Below are 22,324 nucleotides of genomic sequence, written 5' to 3' on the forward strand. Positions count from 1 at the left end.
TCTGGTACAGCCACGGAGGAAGCCAGGTACAGCAGGTGGGACACTGGCCTTGCTGGAGGCCACTGTGGGAGACTGGGGTGTGAGGGGGAGGGCAGTTCCCTGCTCCTCCCCAGGAGCACCCCGTGGAGCTCTAGTAGGTGAATTGCATCCTGAGGGCTGAGAGGCCTCACCTTCCTGCAAGGGATTCAGGCCCGCCTCCCTCCCCGCTAGGGCCTGCCTAATCCTCTTTCAGTTCTCCTTCCTGTCAGCTGTGCTGAGGGCAGGGCCAAGAGCCCTCCACACCCGGGTCTACCCATCCGGAAGTCCTGAGTCAACAGCCGTTTCCCAGAATCCACCTCAGTTTCTTCCCACACCTGAGCCAGACTGTTCCCAGGAATGAGGTGGGGCAGCAGGAGAGAGTCAGGTGTGTGCCCATGTGCAGAATCTCCGGGAGGTGGGGGGAAGCCGGGATCTGTGGGTGATGCCTCTTGCCCTTGGCCTCCAGAGCCTGTCATCAGCACAGATGGCCGAGGTCCATCCCCAGAGATTCCGATTGTGTGGGTCTGAGGGTGGGGCAGGGCTCCCAGAGATGTTCGGGCTTCTGGAATCACCTTTCCTGGCACGGTGCTGTGTGCGAAGCCAGGGTGCGGTTGGCAGGAAAGAGATAATAAATGTAGTCACGATTTGCAGCATGCCAGGCTCTGGGCTAAGGGCATTATGTGCATAATCTCTTTTAATCCTCACCCAGCGCTGGGACTTGGCACCACTTTTATGCCTGTTTCACAGATGAGGTTTAGGAAGACGGGGAGAACTTGCCCAGGGTCACACAGCTTGCAAGTGAGGCTTCCACCCAACTGTCTGACTCCACGGCCGAGGGAGTAAATGTTGATGGGCTGACTAAACTGTGTTGAGTGACCACTAGAGGAAAGGCCAAGAGGTAAAAAGTGTAGCCACACCTCGGAACATTTAGCAGCAAAGGAAAGGGGGACCCAGAGGGATCTCAGGATGCCTCAACTGCTGAATCCGTCGAGACTGAAAATAGTGTCGACATTTATGTATCTTAAAAAAAAATGGAGGGGTTCAGGGGGTACAACATAGTGACAGAGTGCTTGCCCAGCAAGGTGAGACCCTGGGTTCTATCTCTACTACTGCAAAGATAAGAAATAAATCCACACGCACAAGCACACGTGTCCATATACACACATCTACATAATAGAAATTTTTAAAAAGAGGCTGGAGGGAACGGTTTTGTCCCTTCTCTTTCCATGGAGGATATAGATAGAAGCAGACCTATGAGAATCTGATCATCACCTAAATCTCCTGGCTTCTTGATTTTGAGCTTCCTAGCCTTCATGAAGAAGAACCATGAGCAATCCATTTCTATTGTTTATAAATTTAAAATTATTTATTTACTGACTTTTGGCCGGGGGTACTGGGGATTGAACTCAGGGGCACTCAACCACTGAGCCACTTCCCCAGCCCTAGTTTGTGTTTTATTTACAGACAGGGTCTCACACAGTTGCTAAGCATCTCGCTTTTGCTGAGGCTGGCTTTGAACTCAATACTCCTGCCTCAGCTGCCTGAGCCACTGGGATTACAGGTATGTGCCACTGCATCCAGCCTCAATATTCACCTTTTGTGTGTGAGTGTGTGTGTGGGGGGGTGTTGGAGATTGAACCCAGGGCCTTGTGCATGGGAGGCAAGCACTCTACCAACTGAGCTATCTCCCGAGCCCCACTATAAATTTTTAAAAAATAGTTTTGACAAAAGGAAAAGGCAATGTGATACTCATTATCCTCTCTGCCTTGTATTTATCTAAAAAGCCCATATTTAAATATAAAATCCCCCAGGATTAAAAAAAAAAAAAGCTATTTTGTTCTTTTTTCTCGTACCCCACTGAGCCCCAAGACTGTCAATGGTGTTCTGCTCCAAACATGTGGTAAATAAATTTGCTTAAATTGTCTTTGTTTTTTTAATGGTAGAGGTATAATAGACAAGCACCTACTGTAAATTAGCTCAAATTCCTACTGCGCTGTACAGGGGATACATTGAAATGGGATTGTGGTGCCACAGGTGAATTCTGTGAACAACATCTTTATATTGAACGGAGAAAACAGTGGTCAGAGTTCTCCTTGCTGGATAATATATATATATGAAAAATGAAATAAAATCACCTGGTATGTCAGGATTTACTAGAAAAAAAGCAACCAACTGACTGGAATCCTTCACAAAAGGAAACTCAGCTTTGGAGGATCTTACCCCAAACTCTTTTCTAGAAAGTCCCTTGAATGTGACACAAGGTTAAAGTATGATATTGCATTTTCGTCTCAATGGTCAACTTCCTCATTTTTGTAGATTTCAAATTTACATTTCAAAGGTCATCTAATGTGCTTAAATAATCCCGTGTCTGGATCAATGACTGCAAAATGAGAATCGAGGGAGAAGGGACTGTTTCCCCTACAGGACGCCCCTACTCCAGCCTGGGGGACCCCCCCCTTCCCCGGGCACCCTACACAGAGTCCTTAGGGCTCTGTGGATCACACCTTGCATAACCATCCGAGGGCCTGTTTCCCACGTGGCTCTTGGTGGGCAGACAGCCCTGAGACTGAGAGGCTGTCATTCAGTTGCAGCTCAATCCACTTAGGGGAAAAGGAGCCTCTAGCTACTCTGATGAGCATTTCTCTGCATTTAATATAATTTTACTTTTTAAACATATTCCCTAAAAGCTGGTGAGCTCCGGGCTCAAAGAAACTCGGGGACGTTATTTTCGTGGAGTTCTATTTTTAATTATGAATCTGAGTTAAAGTGCTCTCATCTGGGCTTGCTCCCCGGCCTTGGGAACTCAGTCCCTGGGACTCCCACAAGTCAGGACACTGCATTTAGAAGTGTTTTTTGCTTTTTTGTTTTGTTTCCCCCCTGAACTCTTGCCCTAATTGGCAGAAGGAACCTGACACAGTGCTAGTTTAGCGTGGACCTTCCAACAGAGACTAGATGGCATTATCTGACCTACAACCCCACAGCCACAGCCTCCATCTTCCATTCCCACACCCGCGTGCCCTTGTTTAGAGCTTATCTTCTGGGAGAACAAAATCCCAGCTTTCCAACAAAATTTCCCTAAATTGAGAAACTCTTCAAATCTTCCTTGAATAGAGCCATTGGTGTCTCCATTAAATATATAAAGACTTTAAAATCTTCACAGAAAGTTGAAGATGGAAATGAACTCTGAGGGAGATGGATTCCAGGACCCCTCAGGTCCCCAAGTCCTCAGATGCTGAAATCCCCTAGGAAATGGCATATTATTTGCCTGTAAACTGTGAACACAGCTCTCTTGACTTCAAATAATCTCTAGGTGTACGTAATACAATGTAAGTGCTATGTCAGTAACTCTTACAACATATTGTTTAGGGAATAACAACAAGAAAAAAGTCTGAAAGTGTTCAGGACAGGCACAATTTTATTTTTTCTGAATATTTTTGATCTACAGATGGTTGATTATGAAGATATAGAACCCATGGATACCGGGGGTTTACTGTACAAGTGTACAAGGTTTTAAGATTGGTAGTACTCACATTAAAAGTAAAGAGCTCCCAGGAGAAATTAATTTGTGTGTGTCTGTGTATCTGTGTGTGTATCTCTGTGTGTGTGTGTGTGTGTGTGTGTGTGTGTGTATACACACACACTGCTGAGAATGGAACCCAGGGCCTCATTCATGCTAAATAAGTACCAATGAGCTGTATAGCCCCAGCCTTAAAATTAATTTTACTGACTTATTTATTTATTTATGCTGGGGATTGAACCCAGGGGCACTTAGCCACATCTCCAGCATTTTTTTTTTTTTTTTTTTTGAGACAGAGCCTCGCTAAGTTGCTAAGGCTGGCTTTGAACTTGCAGTCCTCCTAACAGCCTCCTGAGCCACTAGGATTACAGGTGGGCACCACCACTTCCATCAGTAATATGTTTTGTAGTTGTAGATGGACAGAATGCCTTTATTTTATTTGTTTGTTTTCATGTGGTGCTGAGGGTCAAACCCAGTGCCTCATTCATGCTAGGCAAGCCCTCTACCACGGAGCTACAGCCCCAGCCCAGTAATACATTTTATTTAACCCATTGTAATTTGAATATTATCATTTGGACATACAGTCAATATTAAAAATTATCAGTGATATATTTTATGGATTTTTTCCCATGCTAACTCCTTGGAATCCAATGTTTTTGTTAAAATTATGGAACATCTCAGTTTGGACAAGACACATCTCAGGTGCTCAAGAGCCATTTATCAAAAGAGAAGACCTAATCCATCACCTGAGAGCTGGAAGAATTCTCAAGAAATGCATTACTTGTCTGCTCCTGCAACATTTTCTTCCTTGAAGTAAGATCCCTAGTTCTATATCTGTCTAGTGAGCCCATCTAATAGACACTTAATACAATGAATGAATGAACAAACAACTTTACAATTTCTTTTCCTGCCTCTCAAAACATTCCATCTGCAAATGTGATTTAAACATGAAAGTCTGTAGACAATCGCATGCATTTTCTTTGAAATCTGAAAATAAGCTTTCTTTTCTTTTCTTTTCTTTTCTTTTTTTTTTTAAGGAGTTGAAGGCGGCATAAGGGTTTAATTTGCCAGACTTGTCCGCAGAGCCTTGGTACCACAGGAACCCACTGAAAGTTAATACTGTAAACTTGTCATACTTTGACTTCAATAAAGTAAATGTGTCACTAAGTATCAACCAACACCAGGTTGTTCAGTAACATTTGGGGCAGAGACCCAACTCCACAAGGTGCTAAACCAGCCCCATTCCTTCAATCAAGGGAGAGGAGGAGGGCGCCCTATGACCCCGAAGGAGGAGCAGGAAGGGATTCCTTTCCCAGCCCAGCCTGGGGCTGTCACTGGTACCCACAGCTCTAGGGTATCTGCCTCCTTCCTATGCTCTGGCCCCTTCTTCTTCTTTTTTTTTTTTTTATATTTTTTTTAGTTGTTAATGGACCTTTATTTTATTTATTTATATGAGGTGCTGAGAACCGAACCCAGTGCCTCACACAGGCTAGGCAAGCGCTCTACCACCGAGCCACAACCCCAGCCCCTCTTCTTTTCTTTTAAAGTACAATGTCACCCTGATTCTGTCCTAATGGTTGACTGTGTGGCCACCTGACTTAGCACATGGTTCCTACTTGGTTCTGCCTCATACCTATTTACCTGGAAATTTGGATTCACCACTGGTTATCTGCTGACTCTTCATGAATTACAATCTGAATCCCTTCCAAGCTGGACCACCCCCTCTAAAACTAGCCATGGGGGAGCAGAATGAGGAGGGTGCGCTTTCCACGGTCCCACCACACCTTCCGAACACAACCTAGGATGAACTTGGAAGTCCCTCATTCAGTCTCACCTGCCCTCAAGGAGCTTCCAATTGAGAAGCATTCCAAGATGCCACAAGATAAATGGCAAGATGATCCCTGACATCAGCTATCCAACTTGGAGAGCAGAGGGAACAAAAGTGGGGGAGCTAGTTCACTTATTCATCCAGTAATTGTGCATCAGACAATAAACAAGATAAATAAGTAAAATGTGAAAAAAAATGTTAGCCCTGAGAGCCAAACAGAGAATAAATCAGAGAACAGGGATATGAATTTACTATCTCAAAGAAAATTCCTAAAAAAGACCCTCTTTTTCCACAATATTAATTATAAAACACAGTCTGAACAAAGAGAAGCTGCAAAGATGCTCCCTATCACGGCAGGTGCCTAGGGACGGAGAGGTAGTGCAGACAGAATCCTGTGAGGTGGGCTCAGTTACTGCATCTGTGAAATGGGGCAGGGAGGGCGTCCACCCTTACCAAGTGTATTCGTCCACGTCCTAAGAAACAGACAAGGAGAGCAGCGTGGGCATGCCTTAGATGTCTCTAGGAAAACATCTGTGGCAGGAAATGGAGGAGAAACCAGAAGAGGCTGGGAAAGCAGGGAGCCCCTGCCGCAGACCAGATCGTGCAGAGGAGAGGGCCAAAATACTTTCTAGAAGTTTAAAATCGGTGGAACTGGTCCAAATGATTCTAAAAGTTGAGTAGGAAAAATATATTTTAAACAATGGCTGAAACGTTTTTGAAAAAGATTAGTAGGTGTTGAGATCTTGGCCTGCTACATGTTAAAACTTACTATAAAGTTTTACAGACAAATACAATATGGCTCTCACCTAGTAAAAATAAATGGATTTAATGGAACAAATTAGAGCATGTGTACGGACTTAATATAGAATAAGGTTTCATTCCAATTCAGTGGGGAAGGGAAAAGCAACTCCATATTTGGGATAACTAAGGTTAAGACTGTGGTTCATTCCACTCATTTCTAAGAGAGGTGGCAGTATATAGTAGGTAATAGGGATGGGACCAAGATCTGGAAAGAAGGGTGGGACTTGGGAGCCAAATGCAAGGAGGTGCTCATTACCAGGGTCCTGCAAATGCTTGGAGTAGTGAGGCGCTCATTTGCCTCATCTCAGTCCCAGCCTGGTAGACAAAGGTACCTGTCAAAGGAGTTCACCCCAGCAAGAGTCAGGGGCCCATTATCATTGCTGATGATGGACGGTAGCAATGGTGCTAGCTTGTGAGCAATCGAGATGCCCACCATTAGGAAATGGGTGAGCAAATCATGCTAAACCCACAGTGTAGACTGCACAGGTTATTAAATGGGATGAACTGAACTTGTACCTAGGTCTGTTATCACATATTATTAATGAAAAGATAAAAGTTGCAGACCAGTGTCCGGCATGATAAGATGCTACGCACACACATGCCTATTTATCTCAGCTCTTGAGAATAGTGAAAATACTCACGAGATAGTTGCCTTTGTCTGTTTTTGGGGGGGGGAATGGGCTGGGATGAGGAGAGAGAGGGTTTTATTCTTCTTTCTGTAACTTTATTATTGGGATGTGAGTGTGTGTGTGCGTGTGAGTGTGTGTGTGTGTGTGTGTGTGTGTGTTGATTGTGTGGAAATTTTCAGAGGGGAAAATACTGGAGTCAAATCCCCCTCCAAAAGAAAAAAGAAGAAGAAGAATGAATGAATGAATGAATCCATTTTAGCAGTTGTTTGGTTGTGGAAAGGTAGTTTGGGGGCAAGTCTAGTGGATAAGTGTGATATTGGGGAGCTAAAATGGTTCTATGTGACAGACTGGGAAGAATCGTGAGTCCCAGAGCAAGAGTCAGGGGCCCAGAAATGAGTGGCCATGGAAGAGAAGAGGGGGCCTGCACAGAGAGCGAGACCACAGGTCCCAAAGAGGAAACTCAGCCAGCCAGAGGGGCCCATGTCAGCACTTAATTTTAGGTTGTTTGCTGTACAGGGAGGCCTCTCCCCAGCCACCCACGGTCAGCCCCAAACCGTTTGTTAAACTCTGCCACGTGTAGCTATCATTTTTTTTTAATGCAGCAAGAAGTAACCAGAAGTGCTAGCATGATTGGAAGTAAAAAGGCACATAATAACAAGTGCTGGGGAAGCTGGAGAAACTGGAATTGCCATGCCTGACTGGGAGGAAGGTAAGATGGGAAGATTTCCTAGACACTCTGCCGGGTCCTCAGAAGGTCAAACCACATGACCCAGAAATGCCACTCCATTGTATCCAAAATAACGAAATGAAAGCATATGTCCATAGACTAGCTCCTGCATAAATATCCAGAGTGGTTTTATTCATAGTAGCTGGCAAGTGAAAGCAGCCCAAGTGTTCATCAAGTGATGAATGCACACATGAAATGTGCTACAGTGGTGGATGCTTGTTTGGCAAATGAATAAATAATGATGCACTGATACATGCCATTACATGGGTGAACCCTGAAAACACTGTTAAATAAACGAAACCAGCAGCAAAAGATCACATGCTGCATGGTTCTATTTACATGAGATGCTTAGAACAGGCAGGTCCACGGAAATGGAGAGAAACCGGAGGTTGTTGGAGCTGGGAAGAGGAGAGGTGACTGCTAGTGGGTATGGGATTTCTTTTTCTTTTTTTTTTTTTTTAAGACTGTCTTTAAAAGCAGTCTTAGGTTCACAGAAAATCTGGGAAGCAGTTAGAGTTTCTATATATCTTCTGCCCCACAAATCACCTTCCTGATACCAACATTCCCCACCAGAGCGGCACATTCATTAGAATCAAAGAACCTACATGGACACATCTAGATGCCCCCACTGTCCACGGTGTACATTGGGGTTCGCTCCTGGTGTTGAACATTCTATGGGTTTGGACAAATGTTCTCCAGGATAGAGTCATGCAGAGAGTCTGCACTGCCCTCAACACCCCACATGCTGTCTGCCCATCCCTCCCTCCCTTTACGCTCAGCAACCACCAATCTCTTTGCCGTCTGCACAGTGTTGCCTCTTCCAGGATATCAACTAGTTGGGAGCCACACTGGGAGTTATTTTTAGGGTAACAAAAATGTCCTAAACTTGATTGTAGTGACGGTAGATATGTAGATGTAGATATGCTAATAACCCATTGTATCATGCACTTTTAGTTGGAGAACTGTATGGCATGTGAATTATATATCTCAATGAAGCTGTCAAAGAAAATGTAACAAGAAGAGATGTAAGCCCCACCCAACCCTAATATCCTATGCAAATGGTGGAGCAGGACAACCAGGGACACACAGGAATCCCCACTGACCCAGAGGCCAAGATTGAAGAATTAGTCTGTAAAAATTAGGCTCCCTGGCCAAGAAATGTTCCCCTCACATGTTCCCCTCACAATGCAATGTCTCACCAAAGGCCCAAAAGTAGTAGGGCCAATCATTGGTGAACTGAAGCCTCCAAAACTGTGAACCAAAAAAAGACTGTCTTTTTTTTTTTTAAAGACTATCTTTAAAATCAGTCTTAGGTTCACAGAAAATCTGGGAAGCAGTAGAGTTTCTATATATCTTCTATCCCTCAAATCACCTTCCTGGTATCAACATTCCCCACCAAAACAAACCTTTCAAGTTGCTTACCTCAGGTATTTTGTCACAGTGTTGGAAAGCTAACAAACACATCCAGCTGTGTTTCATAAGTTGAAATTTAGTCCCTGCTGTGATATAGGAAGAGGGTGGAATCTTGATCTGACTATGGTGCCTAGGGACAAAGCCTTGGGAGGTGGTTAGGATTGGATAAGGTTATCAGAGTGGGGCTCCCATGATTGAATCCTGGTGGTTTCATAAGAAGAGGGAGAGAGATCAGAAAAGATACACACTCTCACATGCATTCCCTATCTCTTGCTGTGTGATGTTTTTCACCCTTGGGATTCTGCTATCAAGAAAGCTGTCATGCAGATGCAGTCCCTTGATCTTCAACTTCCAGAAACATAGACCAAAATAAACCTCTTTTCTGTGTAGTTACCCAACTGTGGTATTCAGTTATTAACAACAGAAAACAGGTCAATACATACTTTCTAATAAAAAAATCAAGAAAAATAAAAAAGGTAAGATATGACTCTGAAAGATTCAAACTCATTAGCTTCATTCATGTGAAATGTTTATATTTATGCTTCATCAATGCAGCATGTATTGTGGAGGTATACTTGGTTGTGATACAGGAGTATATGCTAAATGTGGGCGGGTCTACTACCCATTTATCTGTTCCCATCTTTAAAAAAAAAACAAAACAAAACAGTAGTTAGGTTAATCATATGTATGTGAGCCTGAACGTATTAAGCATCTGATGACAAAGTCGGAATGATATTTTACCTTTCCTGATCATCATTGTCATGGGAAGGCATAAGCAGGCTCTCTTATTATCAACCTGTTGGGCCCTGAGCACATCAGATCTCCAAAGCCCATTCAAGCTTGCTCTGCTCACGATCAGAGCCAGAAAATAAGGATGCAGGGGCCGATGTAGCCCCAACTTTCAGTTTGAACAAACTGAGAGCAAATGAAGGAGTCAGATCACCTCACTACATCATCAAACGTTTATGGGTCATATTTTAATTCCATCAACGATGTCAGGGTAAATAGTAAGTGGTCAGTAATTGGATCTCTCAGAGGAAAGAAAAAGCCCTGACAGTCTTGCAGCACTTGCCAATTTCAGTAGTGTAAATACTCCCCACCATGGCCACCTACAAGCTGCTAATATGATGTTCGACATCATGCAAAATTCACAAAAAATAAACGACCAGTTCTACCTATACCACAGCCCCAGCTCACGATGACATCCACCCACGGACATAATATGGTATCCACTAGGATTATATTCAGCTGAGAGGGACAGAGACTCCTAAGAGGTGGTGATTTCACAGTGAAGTTTGTCTCTCCCTCATGTGAAAGAAATCCAGATAGGTAGTCCAGGACCACAATGGTAGTCCTAGACAGTTATCAAGAACTTGGCCTCCTGGCTCCTGGTTCTGCCATCCCTTGGAGACAGCCCTCATCTTCGTGGTTCAAGATGGTTGACATTCCGTCCAAGTTTGAATGATCAGAATGAAGGAAGTTGCCAAAGTGCATGTCTGGTTTTTTTTCTTTAATCCTAGGAGGATATCTTGCTCCATTTTCTGCTGCTATGACAAATTATTGGAGACTGAATCATCTGTAAAGCATAGAGGTTTGATTTATGGCCCTAGAAGCTAGAAAGTCAAAGAGCGTGGCGCCAGCATCTGGCAAGGGCCTCCACGCTGCATCAGAACATGGCGGAGGGCAAACTTGCATATGGGCAAGACAGAGAGGAGGGAGTGAACTCATCCTTTTATCAGGAATCTACCCCTGTGATAACAGCACTAACCCATTCGTGAAGGAGGAGGAACCCTCATGACTTAAAGACCCACCCCTTGACACTGTCACCATGGCAATTAAATTCCAACCTGAGTTTTGGAATTTAAATTGGAACCAAAACAAGGGCTTCTTAGAAATTCACCAAATATTTTGTTTACTCCAAATGGGAGTCCAAAACATAGTTGGTGGTTATAGGTTAAAGGGATCTTGGGAAATGTCATAGTTTAGGTGTGTGCCCAGGTGAAGGTCAGTGCTCTGTTACAGTGAAGAAAGAGGCATCCTGCACCAGGAGACCAGCCATCTCTGCCTCAGCTGCCACATACAGCTGCTACTGAGGGCCTTTTACAGTTCTTTATGCATGTTACTTAGTTCTTTATGCATGTTCTTACTTCATATATATATATATCTGTGTGTGTGTGTGTGTGTGTGTGTGTGTGTGTGTGTGTGTACAATGGGAAAGAAAAGAGTACATCAAGTCCCTGGTTTCACAGAGATTTTTGCTTACCATTAGGCTAAAGCAGATTATGACAGTTTATGTTGAAAAGTTCTTAAATTCCAGAAAAATAGGAAGATAATTATATAAAGTCACATGAGGATATGACTTGAGATTGGGAAGTGTTGAGATTTGGTGTCTTACCTTCAACCCAACTTGCCCAAGTCCACACATAATTCTGCTGGTAGGTTTTATAACACTGTTCTTGAACACCAATAAATATCCTGAATACTAGATTTGAGAGTAACTACGATGTAAATCCCAGTGCTTTGGGTAAATTTCTTTTTTATGCAAGTATCATTTTTAGATATGATCTTTTCTACAAATATAAACATAATAATTTCTATCAGTACAATCTAAGGCCCAACTTGATCACCAACACTGTTTTGGAGGACGGTGTGGGAGGTCTCTGGGGGAGGTGTGGGAGGTCTCTGGTGTCTCGAGAGCCAACTCCTAACGACAGCTACCAGTTCACAGGGGTCTTTTGACATCCTTCAGGGAATGGGTTTCACAGCAGTGGTGATTTTTAGTAAGCATTTCTTCAAAATTAGAACGAATTCTGGGAAATCGAGGATAAACCGGGGAAACAGGACATCAGGAACACAGCTAACCACATGAGTCTCAGTGGAACAATAGCAGGAGTATTTACACAATGGTATAAATGAGGGTTTTCACATAACTTTATTGAGAGGTAGAAACTTATGAAACTAACAGACAAATTTGGACCCAAATATATGCAAAGTTAGGAAAACAGGCAAATTTACCTTGAATGTATTTTTCTATTTTTTTTTCCTCTTTCTGGTGGGGGGTAGTGTTGCCAGGGATGGAACCCAGGGTCTCACACACAGGCCTGGCAAGCTCTCGACCACTGCGCTCCAGCCCCCGTTCCACATTCTCCTTTTAACGAGACTGTATTCTGCTGTCTCTTAGTTTTTCTGCACCTGGTCTCACCAGCATGTCCTTCCGAGAGATCTAAAGGCCATTAAAACGTCAGCAAGACGCAGCATCCCAGGTCAGAAACGGGAGTCCGTGACACCAAAGGAGACCACACACCATGGGAGGCCTCGAAGCAGTGCTCAGACTCCCCAGGAGCGAGGCCTCCAAACTCAGCTGAGCCACAGAGCCAGGGCCCAGGGCCCAGACCCCCAGGAGGCTCCTTCAAAAGCAGCTAGATGCGTCTTAGCGGCCCAGGGTTGTTGGTGTACCATTCCACGGGAGGAGACAGAGAAGTGAGATGAGCAACTTGAGGTCCCTTGGCCTCTAGGGGTGGCGGAAACCTCCAGATGAATCTGCTTTTCCCTGGTGGTGGGGGGGGATGATGCTGGGATTCCCCCCTCCCGGGGTTCCCTCCTGGGGGGAAGGAGGGCGGTGGGATGGTGCCCTGGGGAGGGGTGGGTCAGAGGTAGAGGGCCTCTTTCTGTTTCTACTTAACACTTTGTGTCTACTGTATCATTATAGGAAAAGAAAAAATGCAAACTTAAAACAGCCTAAAGTAATTATGAGTGGGGAATATGTAAAATGATCCACGCTGCCCGGCCTCTGGGTAGTGCCCTGCTCTGTATCTGCATGTGACATGTTATAAATAAAGCGCAAAAGTCAACCATAAAACTTGAGGGCAGGGGGTGGGGTGGGGAGATGGGGAGGAGAAAAGCTGCTGTTCATCTCCGAAACCCACCCTGTGCACATGTCAAACAGATGAGCCAAGAGAGTCCCAGCTCCAGAATCAACGCTTCATAATGTAAATGTAAAAATGGTTTCCAGATGGACCCTGAGATACGTAGCTTATCATTACATCAGGGGGCAGGCCCACTCCTGACCACATCCAAACGAACCACTCATCCTCTCGGCTATGCGTGGGCACGTTTGGCCTTCTCAGTGTGTCTGGAACGTCCCCAGACCCGCCGCTGTGGTTCCTGGGACCTCCCCTCGGTGAGCTGTCGAGGTGGCATTGACCAATGTGGGACCAGGCAGAGCTTGGGGCCTGTGATAATTCCTGACCTTTCCCAGTGCCATGGAAGCCTCCCTCCTGCTCACCTGCCTCCTTCTGTCCAAGGGGGACAGGGAATGACATCAAAGTAGCATTATGGTTCACCCCAAGTGCTAGGTTCCCGGCCTCCCTCCCTCTCCAACCCTGAAGCTGCAGAAAACTCCACGCGGTGGTAACGTAGGCTGGTAACTAGAGCTGAAAAACGCAGGAGAGGCTGAGAACTGGAAAACGTGGAATTTCGAATCCGATTTGGCTTCCAGCAACAGGAAGTCCCAAGTGACAATGACTTAAATAATGTAGGAGTTTATAAACTTGTGATGCAAAACCACACTGGAGGTAGAGAGTCCAAGGTGCCTAAGGAAGCTTCACAAGGTCCCCCAGGGACTCAGGGTCTTTTCTGAATGCAGCTCCAACATTCTTAGCATGTGGCCTCCATACAAGTCTAAGATGGCAGCTTGAATTCCAGACATCACGTCCAGATCCCAGTCATAAGTAGGATAGATCATTTTTAATAACAGTCCCTCAGCAAATCCTCCTTCTTTGTGTCTAAACCCCTTTGTAAAGTCAAAAAGTCTTTCCTTCCATCAGGAGCTGGGGTCTGTCCCTGAATCCAATAGAATATAGCAGATGTGACTCTGAATGAATTACAGACCCTTAAGGGATCCCGAAGCTTCCTCTCTCCCTCTTGAAACCCTGAGTCTGCCTGTTGTGACAAAGCCCGCAGAGCCTGTGGGAGAATGAGACCCCTCGTGGACAAGAGCTGAGGGGCCCCTGCCGCTGGACATGTCCAATAACACTGGGCAAGACCCACGTGGTAAAACTCCCAGATTGTAGAACAAAAATTACTACGGCCACATGTCACTGAACAATGGGGACATGTTCTAAGAAATGCATTGTTCGGTGGTTTTGTCATTGTATAAACATCCTAGAGAGTGCACTCACAGTAACCTGGGGGGTGGACGGGTCCATGGCTCTTGTGGCCTCTTGCTGCCATCAGGAGACCAGTAAACACCCGTAAACTTTCCACTAGCAGAAGCTGTGCACCCTCAACAGGGCAGTGTGAACAAGAACACGGCTGCTGACCCTCACCGCACTGTGTGTTGACACCAGCATCACACAGGCAGGCCTCTGAACGGTGCATTGCTCCATGCACCACCGACGTCACCACATCACGGGGTGACAGGAATTTTCACTTCCTTTGTAATCGCACAGGACCACCGACCAACAGGCCGTCGGTGAACCACCGTGATTTTAGCCACTCGTGTGGGAAAGGATTTGGGGCAAGCCACAGACAACAGAGAACAATGAATTGGAGCAGCAGAGGAGGAACCAAGCACGTGTCCACTGTCTTGCACGGAGCTTCCCGGAGCTGTCTTTCTGGCCAGAGCCAGGTGCAAGGGAGCATGGGAAATTCAGTCTCTCTCCTGGGCAGCCTGGTGCCCAGCTGTGGCCGAGGGCACAGATGACTGGGGAAGAACCAGTATTAGAGCAGACAGCCAGCGCGCTCTGGGAGAGAGGGACAGCATCTCCCCGCCAAGAGCACCAACATTTTTTTTTAAAGTTAGAAAAATGGCTTCAACATTGTGTTTTGTTTTAAATTTGAATTCCCACAAAGAGAAGGTAAATGCAAACACCTCCGGAGCCCACGGTTTTCCAATAAACAGATCCAGTCAACTGCACGAGCTATCCGGGGCTTGGTGATGAAGCAGGCCGATGAGGCTAAGCTAGGGTGGCCAGTGGTTTCCGCGTATGGAACACGTTTTCAACTCAGCAGTATTTTCCACTTACGATGGGTTTCCTGGTCCTTAATGCCATCATAAGTCAAGCATTTCTCTTTAGAAAGAAATTTCTGTGGCTTCTCAGGACGTGATCCCCAGTGAAAGTTCTCAGAGTGGCTGGGCGCTGGTCCCCCGTCCTCCTGCACAAAGCCGATGCTTGACGATGGGTGAGATCCTCCTCTTTGCGAAGAAATGCCTGCTCTTAGAGCCCCCAGTTGCCCCTGATCACCAGAGAGATCCCCTGACTCCCTGGGCACGCTCCAGTTTCCGGCTCCTGGGAATCTTTCCAGGGATACTCCTGGGAGAGTCAGCCTGCAGGTGGCCACCTCCCTGTGCACCCTTTCCCACAGGAGGTGGCCTGAGAGGGTGCCCCGAGCTCATAATAGCCTTGCTCCTGCTCCCCAGAAGGCACCCCAGCCCCTCCTCCGTTCCCCCACATCTTGCCACGGTTCAGGATCCCGTGACGGGAAATCTCCAGGCAGCAAAGTAAAGGGGAGCCTCCCTCCAGGACCCACAAAGGCCCCTCAACTCACAGGGCTCTGGGGAGTCCTCTGGTTTACGTATCTGTTTGTTTATTTGTGAATATCCCTACGTGGGCATATTCCACACTCAGGGATAGGATGGAGAAAAACAGCTTTCCATCAGAAAATCGGCCCTCACACTTCCTCACCTGGGGGTGGTGAGGTGGGAAAGGAGGGGGGAGAAAGAGAGGAGCTGCTGTCCTACAAGAGCGAGTCAAGGGGACAGCTGCAAGACTGTTTTTTAAAAAAAGACTTTTCCCCCACGTTTTTAAAACCAAGAAATCCTTTGCAGCTGTTCTTAAAACTCATCCCTAGGAGGTGTCATTCGCTGCAAAGAAAAACACACTAATGAAGCTGGAGCCTCATAGCTCATAGACGCTGGTCATCTTCACGGACAATGGAATGTTTTTCACAATTTTTAACCTTTTCAAGATACATTAGCAAAAAAACCCACCCCTCCGGATTAAAGTTTCACGTGATTTCTTTCTAATGCAATATGTTATTTAATAAGAGAGTTATCAAACTATTTCTAAAATCCTATTCCATTTAGAGTCACCTTTTATTTTATTTAATCCTGGAGAGTCATCCCCAATATTTTAAAATTTTTATTTTTTTAAAAAAAGATTGGCATCCCAGTGGCTCCGGAGGCTGAGGCGGGAGGATCACAGTTCAAAGCCAGCCTCAGCCAAAGCGAGGCTCTAAGCAACTCAGTGAGACCCTGTCTCTAAATAAAATACAAAACAGAGCTGGGGATGTGGTTCCGTGGTCCAGTGACCCTGAGTTCAATCCCTGACACCTCTCCTTTCCCCAAAAAGAGATTTCCTAATTTGCTGCTCAACCAGTTTCTGAGCGTGGATTCCTTTCTCTCCCCTAAAATGCTAAGGAAAGGTCTGATTGCCGTCCATCTCATTCGTTTTATGGATTTTCATTTTTAAAAATCTACTTTTTATGTTGAATGATTGTTTTTTTATTTCACTTAGTAAAAGTTGGGGTACCCCGACTCGCAGATGGTCTCCAGTTCCTCACACTCCCCTGTGCCTGCCTCTTGCAAGGTGACCTTGAGGCCACTCCTGGCGGCCTCAGGAGGTGCTTTGGCCAATAGGAAGAAGCCGAAGTGAGGAGTCCATCTTGAATCCCCCTGAGAGTTTCGTTGATCCCACCTGCTCTCTTGGAACCCTGTAGTGCCTCCCTGGGCCGAGGCAGAGGCCAGCTGGCCTGCTGGAGGGGGTGGCCCACAGGAGGCAGAGGCCAGCCTCTGCAGCCAGGGCCCCTCCCGCAAGGCAGGGAGCGCTCCACCTGAGGCCTAGAGGTCCACTCAGCCTAGGCACAGTCTCTGGAGCACAGGTGACTTTCTGTTCTGTTTGCAAATGTCTGTGGCCTACTGAAGGCAAAAGAAGACTAAAATATTTTGTTTTGATAAGTTTTGTGCTATCTATTCAGTGCTAACTTCATTCTGAAGGAGAGATTTTTTTTTTTTTACCTTCTGATGACTTGTCACGGGAAATTTAAAAAAAATACAATGCTGCAATTGACACAGATTTTTTTAAGCATTTTTCAGTTGTCAAAAGAACTTTATTTTGTTCGTTTATTTATATGCAATACTGAGATTCGAACCCTGTGTCTCACACATGTGAGGCAAGTGCTTTACTGCTGAGCCACAACCCCAGTCCAACCCTTGTAGATTTGATAGAGATAAATGTGAGTTTAGTAAAAGACTCTCATTTTAGAATAAAAAGCTTTAAAGAAATAGAATAGACGTAGGAACTCAAAGGAGAAAAGGGGAAATGAAAAATTGCTGAATGTTAGTAAGAATTGTTCCTGTAATTAAAAATGTGACAGGTGGCTGGGCCTGGTGACATGTTCCTGTAATCCCACTACCTGAGAGACTGGGGCAGGAGGGGCACAAGTTGGAGAGCAGCCTGGGCGACTTAGTGAGACCCTGTCTGAAAATAAAATAAAATAAAATAAAAGGCCTGGGGGGTGTCGTTCAGTGCCCCTGGGTTCAATCTTTGAAAAAAAAATTACAATGTAACAGGAATAAATCGAGCATAGCATTTCAATCCCATTAGGCACATATTCTAAAGTAATGTTAACATTTTTACTTTAAAATGTCAACATTTTGTAGCAGGCCCCAAAGCACATTGTTTGCGACTACTTAAACTTATCCTAGGATAATGTAGGTGTTGCCAGGCATCCAGGTACTCACCTGCAATCTCAGCAACTCAGGAAGCTGAGGCAGAAGGATCACAGGTTCAAAGCCAACCTTGGAAACCTTAGTGAGATCCTATCTCAAACTTCAAAATTTTTAAATTAAAAGGGCCCGGGGATGTAGCTCAGTGATAAAGCACCCCTGGGTTGAATCTCCAGATCTGCAAAAATAGGTAAATAAATTTTTTAGAGATTGAGTTGTAAACGTTGGGAAGGGTTTTCTTAAAATTCCTTTAGGAGGTACATAGCTAGACCTCTTGAAAACCAGTATTCTAAGCCACACACTGTGGCACACGCCTGTAATCCCAGTGGCTTGGGAGGCTGAGGCAGGAGGATCACAATTTCAAAGCCAGCCTCAGCAGTGGTAAGATGCTAAGCAGCTCAGGGAGACCCTGTCTCTAAATAAAATTCAAAACAGGGCTGGGGATGTGGCTCAGTGGTTGAGTGCCCCTGAGTTCAATCCTCAATACCAAAACAAAAAAAAAGAAAGAAAGAAAACCAGTATTCTAGAAAAATTACTCAAGTAGCCCCCCTATCCTAGGTGAGATGTGCCCTATCATTGGGTATTGCACTGAGCCTTCTATGTGTGCAAGTACACACTCATACGTATTTTTAAACAGGTGTGTATTTAGAGAGCATCCAGAGCTACATATTTCTATTTAGATGTGTAGTTTCCAGTTGATAGCCAGAAATAAAGAACACCAAGATGCCCAGTTCTGGAAGCCAGAGGAACACTAGACTCGAGTGAGGAGAACTGGCCACTTTCTCTGTCAGGCCTCTCAATGCTGCTGCATAAACTGTTTTTCTCCTGACAGTGTCCTTCCCGTCTTCTATTCCATCCCATTTTATTTCATGGAACCGGTGATGTGTTAGTCAGCCGTTCATCACTGTAACAAACTACCTGAGACAAGCAACTTAAAAGGAGGAAAGACTCATTTTGTCTCACAGTTTCAGAGGTTTTAGCCTGTCCCTTTGGGCTGGTGGCACACAGTGCTTCATGGGGGTAGCATGTGGTGGAGGAGGTTGGTCACCTCACTGTGGCTGAGGAGCAAAGAGAGTTAGGAAGGGCTGGCGCCTGATATCCTCAATGGCCTAACTTCCTCCCACTAGGCTCCGCCTCCTCAGGGTTCCACCTCCTTCCTCTCAGCAGTGCGTGGGCTGGCGGCCAAGCCTCCATCACATGGGCCTTCGGGGAACATTCCACATTCATATTGTAGCAGGTGATAAGAATGACTGGGAAGCACTGCTCCCACCCAGACGTCACCAGCTCTTTCCCTCCTCTCTCACCCTACTCCCTCCTGGGAAATCATGGCTTTCACAGATTCCTCATTTATCTTTTGAGTCTTTCTGTAAACATAAGAAAACATAGCTATCTTCTCCTACCTCTTCTTACCCCAAAAGCAACCCATTATACATCCCTTTGCTCCTTGTTCTTTTGGCTTAATGGTACACTCTGGGGAGCTTTCCTATCGGTGCACCGAAAGCAAGCTTGTCCTTTTTTCTTGCTGCATAGTGTTCTACTAGGGGAAATCCAGAGATTACCCTCTGTTCTAAGCAGTGACCGCTGGTGGCTCCAGGGCTTCCACGCTGCACCCAGTGCTTCCATGAGTAACTTGGTGCGTGTCTCCTTCCATTCATGTGCCGGCGGCACCGGGGCAGAACTTCCCAGAAGCGCCGCCCGGCTCTCATTCTTGACAAACTCTTACTCATCCTCTGGCACCCGCAGCCAGGAGAGCCAGACATGAGAAGAGGCACGTCCAGAGGGGTGCAGGAAATAGGTCTGCCCTCCTTAGGAAGCTGTGAGCATCCTAGGGGACGGGCCTCTCTTACCCTCTCTGTACTGCAGAAACTAAGAAGTGAATGGACGGGTGGTGTGCAAACTCAGACTCCTTTCTTTCTTTCCTTTCTTCTGCTTCTTTATAATTTTTTTCTTTTTTTTTAAGAACTAGAGGCTCACAATGTTGCCCAGGGTGGCCTTGAACTCATGGGCTCAAGGGATCCTCCTGCCCGTAGGCTGAGCAGCTGGGACTACAGAGGCCCAGCCCTACTCCCAGACTGGATTCCTGAAGAAACGCAGAAAGACAACCCCTAAGCAGGGAGGAAGCCGGCCCTTTCCCTAAGCACCACTTATGGCTTGCGGATGGGCAAGGCACAGTTCCACAGGGTCCAAACACCAATGACCAGAACCCTGCAGGTGCTCAGAACACACAGCCAATCGCGATTCCCGTTCTCCATCGGTGCCTTAAAGCAGAGCGTCTTCAGGAAAACATCTCCACTCTGCGTACAGAAACTGCCTTTTGCCCTAGATGCTTCCTTTCATCTTCTGGGACACCAATGGAGGCATCAAATGAGGAAACAAGGAAACGCCTGGTGTGGAGAGAAGGACCATGGGAGCGAACCAAGGCGCAGGCTGGGCCTAGATGACGATGCTATGGTTAGGACATGACTGAGTGTTTCCCCAAGGGCTCCTGTGCTGGCAGCAGGGTCCTCACTGTGACAGTGTGGACAGGTGGTGGTGCCTTTAAGAGGCGGAGCCTAGTGGGAGGAAGTTAGGTCAATGAGGGCGTGAACTCTAGCCCCTTCTTCCCACTCTCTTTGTTTTCTGGCCACATGAAGTAAGCACCGACCCTGCACCCATTCCCACTGAGATGTACTGTGCTGCCGCAGGGCCAAGCCACAGTGGACTGAAACTTAGTAAGTTGTGAGCCAAAATCAACTTTTTCCTTTAAGAAGTCAACTTTCTCAGGCATCTTGTCACAGTAATGGAAAGCTCAGTAGCACACCCCTTTATAAAATGCTCAGCCTCCGGTGTTTCATTATAGGATAGAAAAATAGACTAAGAAAATGATAATAGCTTTCACACATCAAATGTTTATTCACCACGGGCCAACCACAATCCTAGGCCTTAAGTCAATATATTCTTTCATTTAATCCCCTCCAAAAATAAACAAATCAAACCTACACGATTGTTACTATTACTGTTTCTGATATACCGGTTTGAAAACTGAGACTCAAAGAGCATACGGCATTGGTCCAAAATCAAGTCATGGAGCTAAGATCTGAAGACAGGAAGGTTGAGTTGTCTTTGCCCTTCATTTCAATGCTGTTCCTTCGTGTGTGTGTGTGCGCGTGTGTGTGTGTGTGTGTGTGTGTATGTATGTGTGTTTACTTTCTATATTATATTAGGTGGGAATAGATTCATCTGAAATTTTCACATAAACCCTAGTAATTGTTGTCTGTCAAAAACACAAATTTATATATTTCTCACATAAATAAAGGAGAAAGGTAAGAAGTCTATGGTTTCAATAGTGGTGAATATCATCAAGAACCCCAGCTCCTTATCAACAGAGAACTTCTACCTCATGACTCAAAATGGCTACTGAGCTCCAGTCATCACATTCCCACTTCATCCTGCAATGTGGAGGAAGAATGTCCTCCCTTTGACACGACTCAGAAGTTAAACACAGTACTTTCAGTTGTAGTTCATTAGCCTTGGTTTTACCCTGTGGATGCACCTAGTTTTAAAAGAGGCTGGGAAAAGCAGCCCTTATTCTGGAAAGGCATGGTAAAAATGTAGGTTATTAGGAAGGAAGAGGTGGAAATTGGATCTCAGGGAGTGACCGGCAGATTCTACCACATTCAGTAACAGAGACGCAGACCCTGGGTCTCTTGGTGCCTCAAGTGTCTCTTTGGTGTTTCATTCCTGCCTGTCGATTGTCCTCTCCGAGCCAACACATCTACTATGGGGACAATGCTCCCATGGGCTGGGCTGACCCAGCTGGCCCTGTCGCACCCCGACCCCAGTCATTCTAAGCCCACTCTGACCCACTAATTCGAATATTTGAAGAGAGCTATCCACCCCCCCCCACCCCCCCACACACACAGCAGAGACTCCTCTTCTGGTTCATCACCAGCTGTGCCCTTACCTTCTGCTGTTTCCTCTTCTACTTACCTTCCTCCTCCTCCAGCCTCGGGCTCCAGCCCACCTGGAGAGCTGGGAACCAGGGTCGTGCGTCAGCCCATCCCCCAGCACACACCCTCCATCTGCGGCTGGGGTGGCCGCTCTACCTGGTGCGTGTGGCGGAGCAGAGCACACAGGTGCCATGTGATGCAGCCTGCCATCCTCCCTTGGGTGACATCCTCCTGGGGCAACAGGGAAAACTGGTTTGCAGTGTGTGGCTGCCATAGTAACAGCCAAGCAGGCGGCCGAAAGCCCCGGGGGACTTGGCGGCTGGTGGCACCTTCTACCAGAGAGTCCCTTCCACGATGGGAAGGCTCCTAGAGCCCTGGGGAGCGGGATCTGGCGTGCGTTCATTCATTCATTCATTCATTCATTCATTCATTCATTCTTCGTCTGTTTCTAGAACACACACGGAGGTTTTCTGTGAGCTTCATGTGTTTTGTTCTGAGAAGAAAGGACAATGAGGAGCAAGGCTGGCTTTGGCCGGATTCGGGGACAGTTGGAGTGAGGCTGTTTGCACTGAGTCCCACCCTGGGTGTGGGTGGGCACCGAGCAAGTCCTGCAGAGGAGAGCTGGTGCCCGTCCTCCATGGGCCAGACCCTCCTGGGCTTCCATGCCCAGTCTCTCTGGCCTCTGGACTCCACAGCTTTCACCAGGGACACCCCCACCCAAGTTTTTAGAACGA

General features: G+C 46.2%; 1 long non-coding RNA gene across 4 annotated transcripts; it reads left to right on the top strand.

The window, feature by feature from the left end:
- Positions 1 to 248: 248 nt before the first annotated feature.
- On the top strand, positions 249 to 20,973 carry LOC110598374 (uncharacterized). Of its 4 annotated transcripts, none has more exons than XR_013425392.1 (6): positions 249 to 403; positions 1,483 to 1,579; positions 3,832 to 3,906; positions 4,217 to 4,348; positions 7,396 to 7,502; positions 19,622 to 20,973. It is a non-coding gene; the product is annotated as an uncharacterized LOC110598374 (long non-coding RNA). The 4 variants fall into 4 exon arrangements; XR_013425391.1 differs by lacking the exon at positions 19,622 to 20,973 and adding an exon at positions 12,115 to 12,793; XR_013425390.1 differs by lacking the exon at positions 19,622 to 20,973 and adding an exon at positions 9,246 to 9,322.
- Positions 20,974 to 22,324: the final 1,351 nt, after the last annotated feature.

Source organism: Ictidomys tridecemlineatus, chromosome 8 (assembly GCF_052094955.1).
Source record: "Ictidomys tridecemlineatus isolate mIctTri1 chromosome 8, mIctTri1.hap1, whole genome shotgun sequence".
NCBI lineage: Eukaryota > Metazoa > Chordata > Mammalia > Rodentia > Sciuridae > Ictidomys > Ictidomys tridecemlineatus.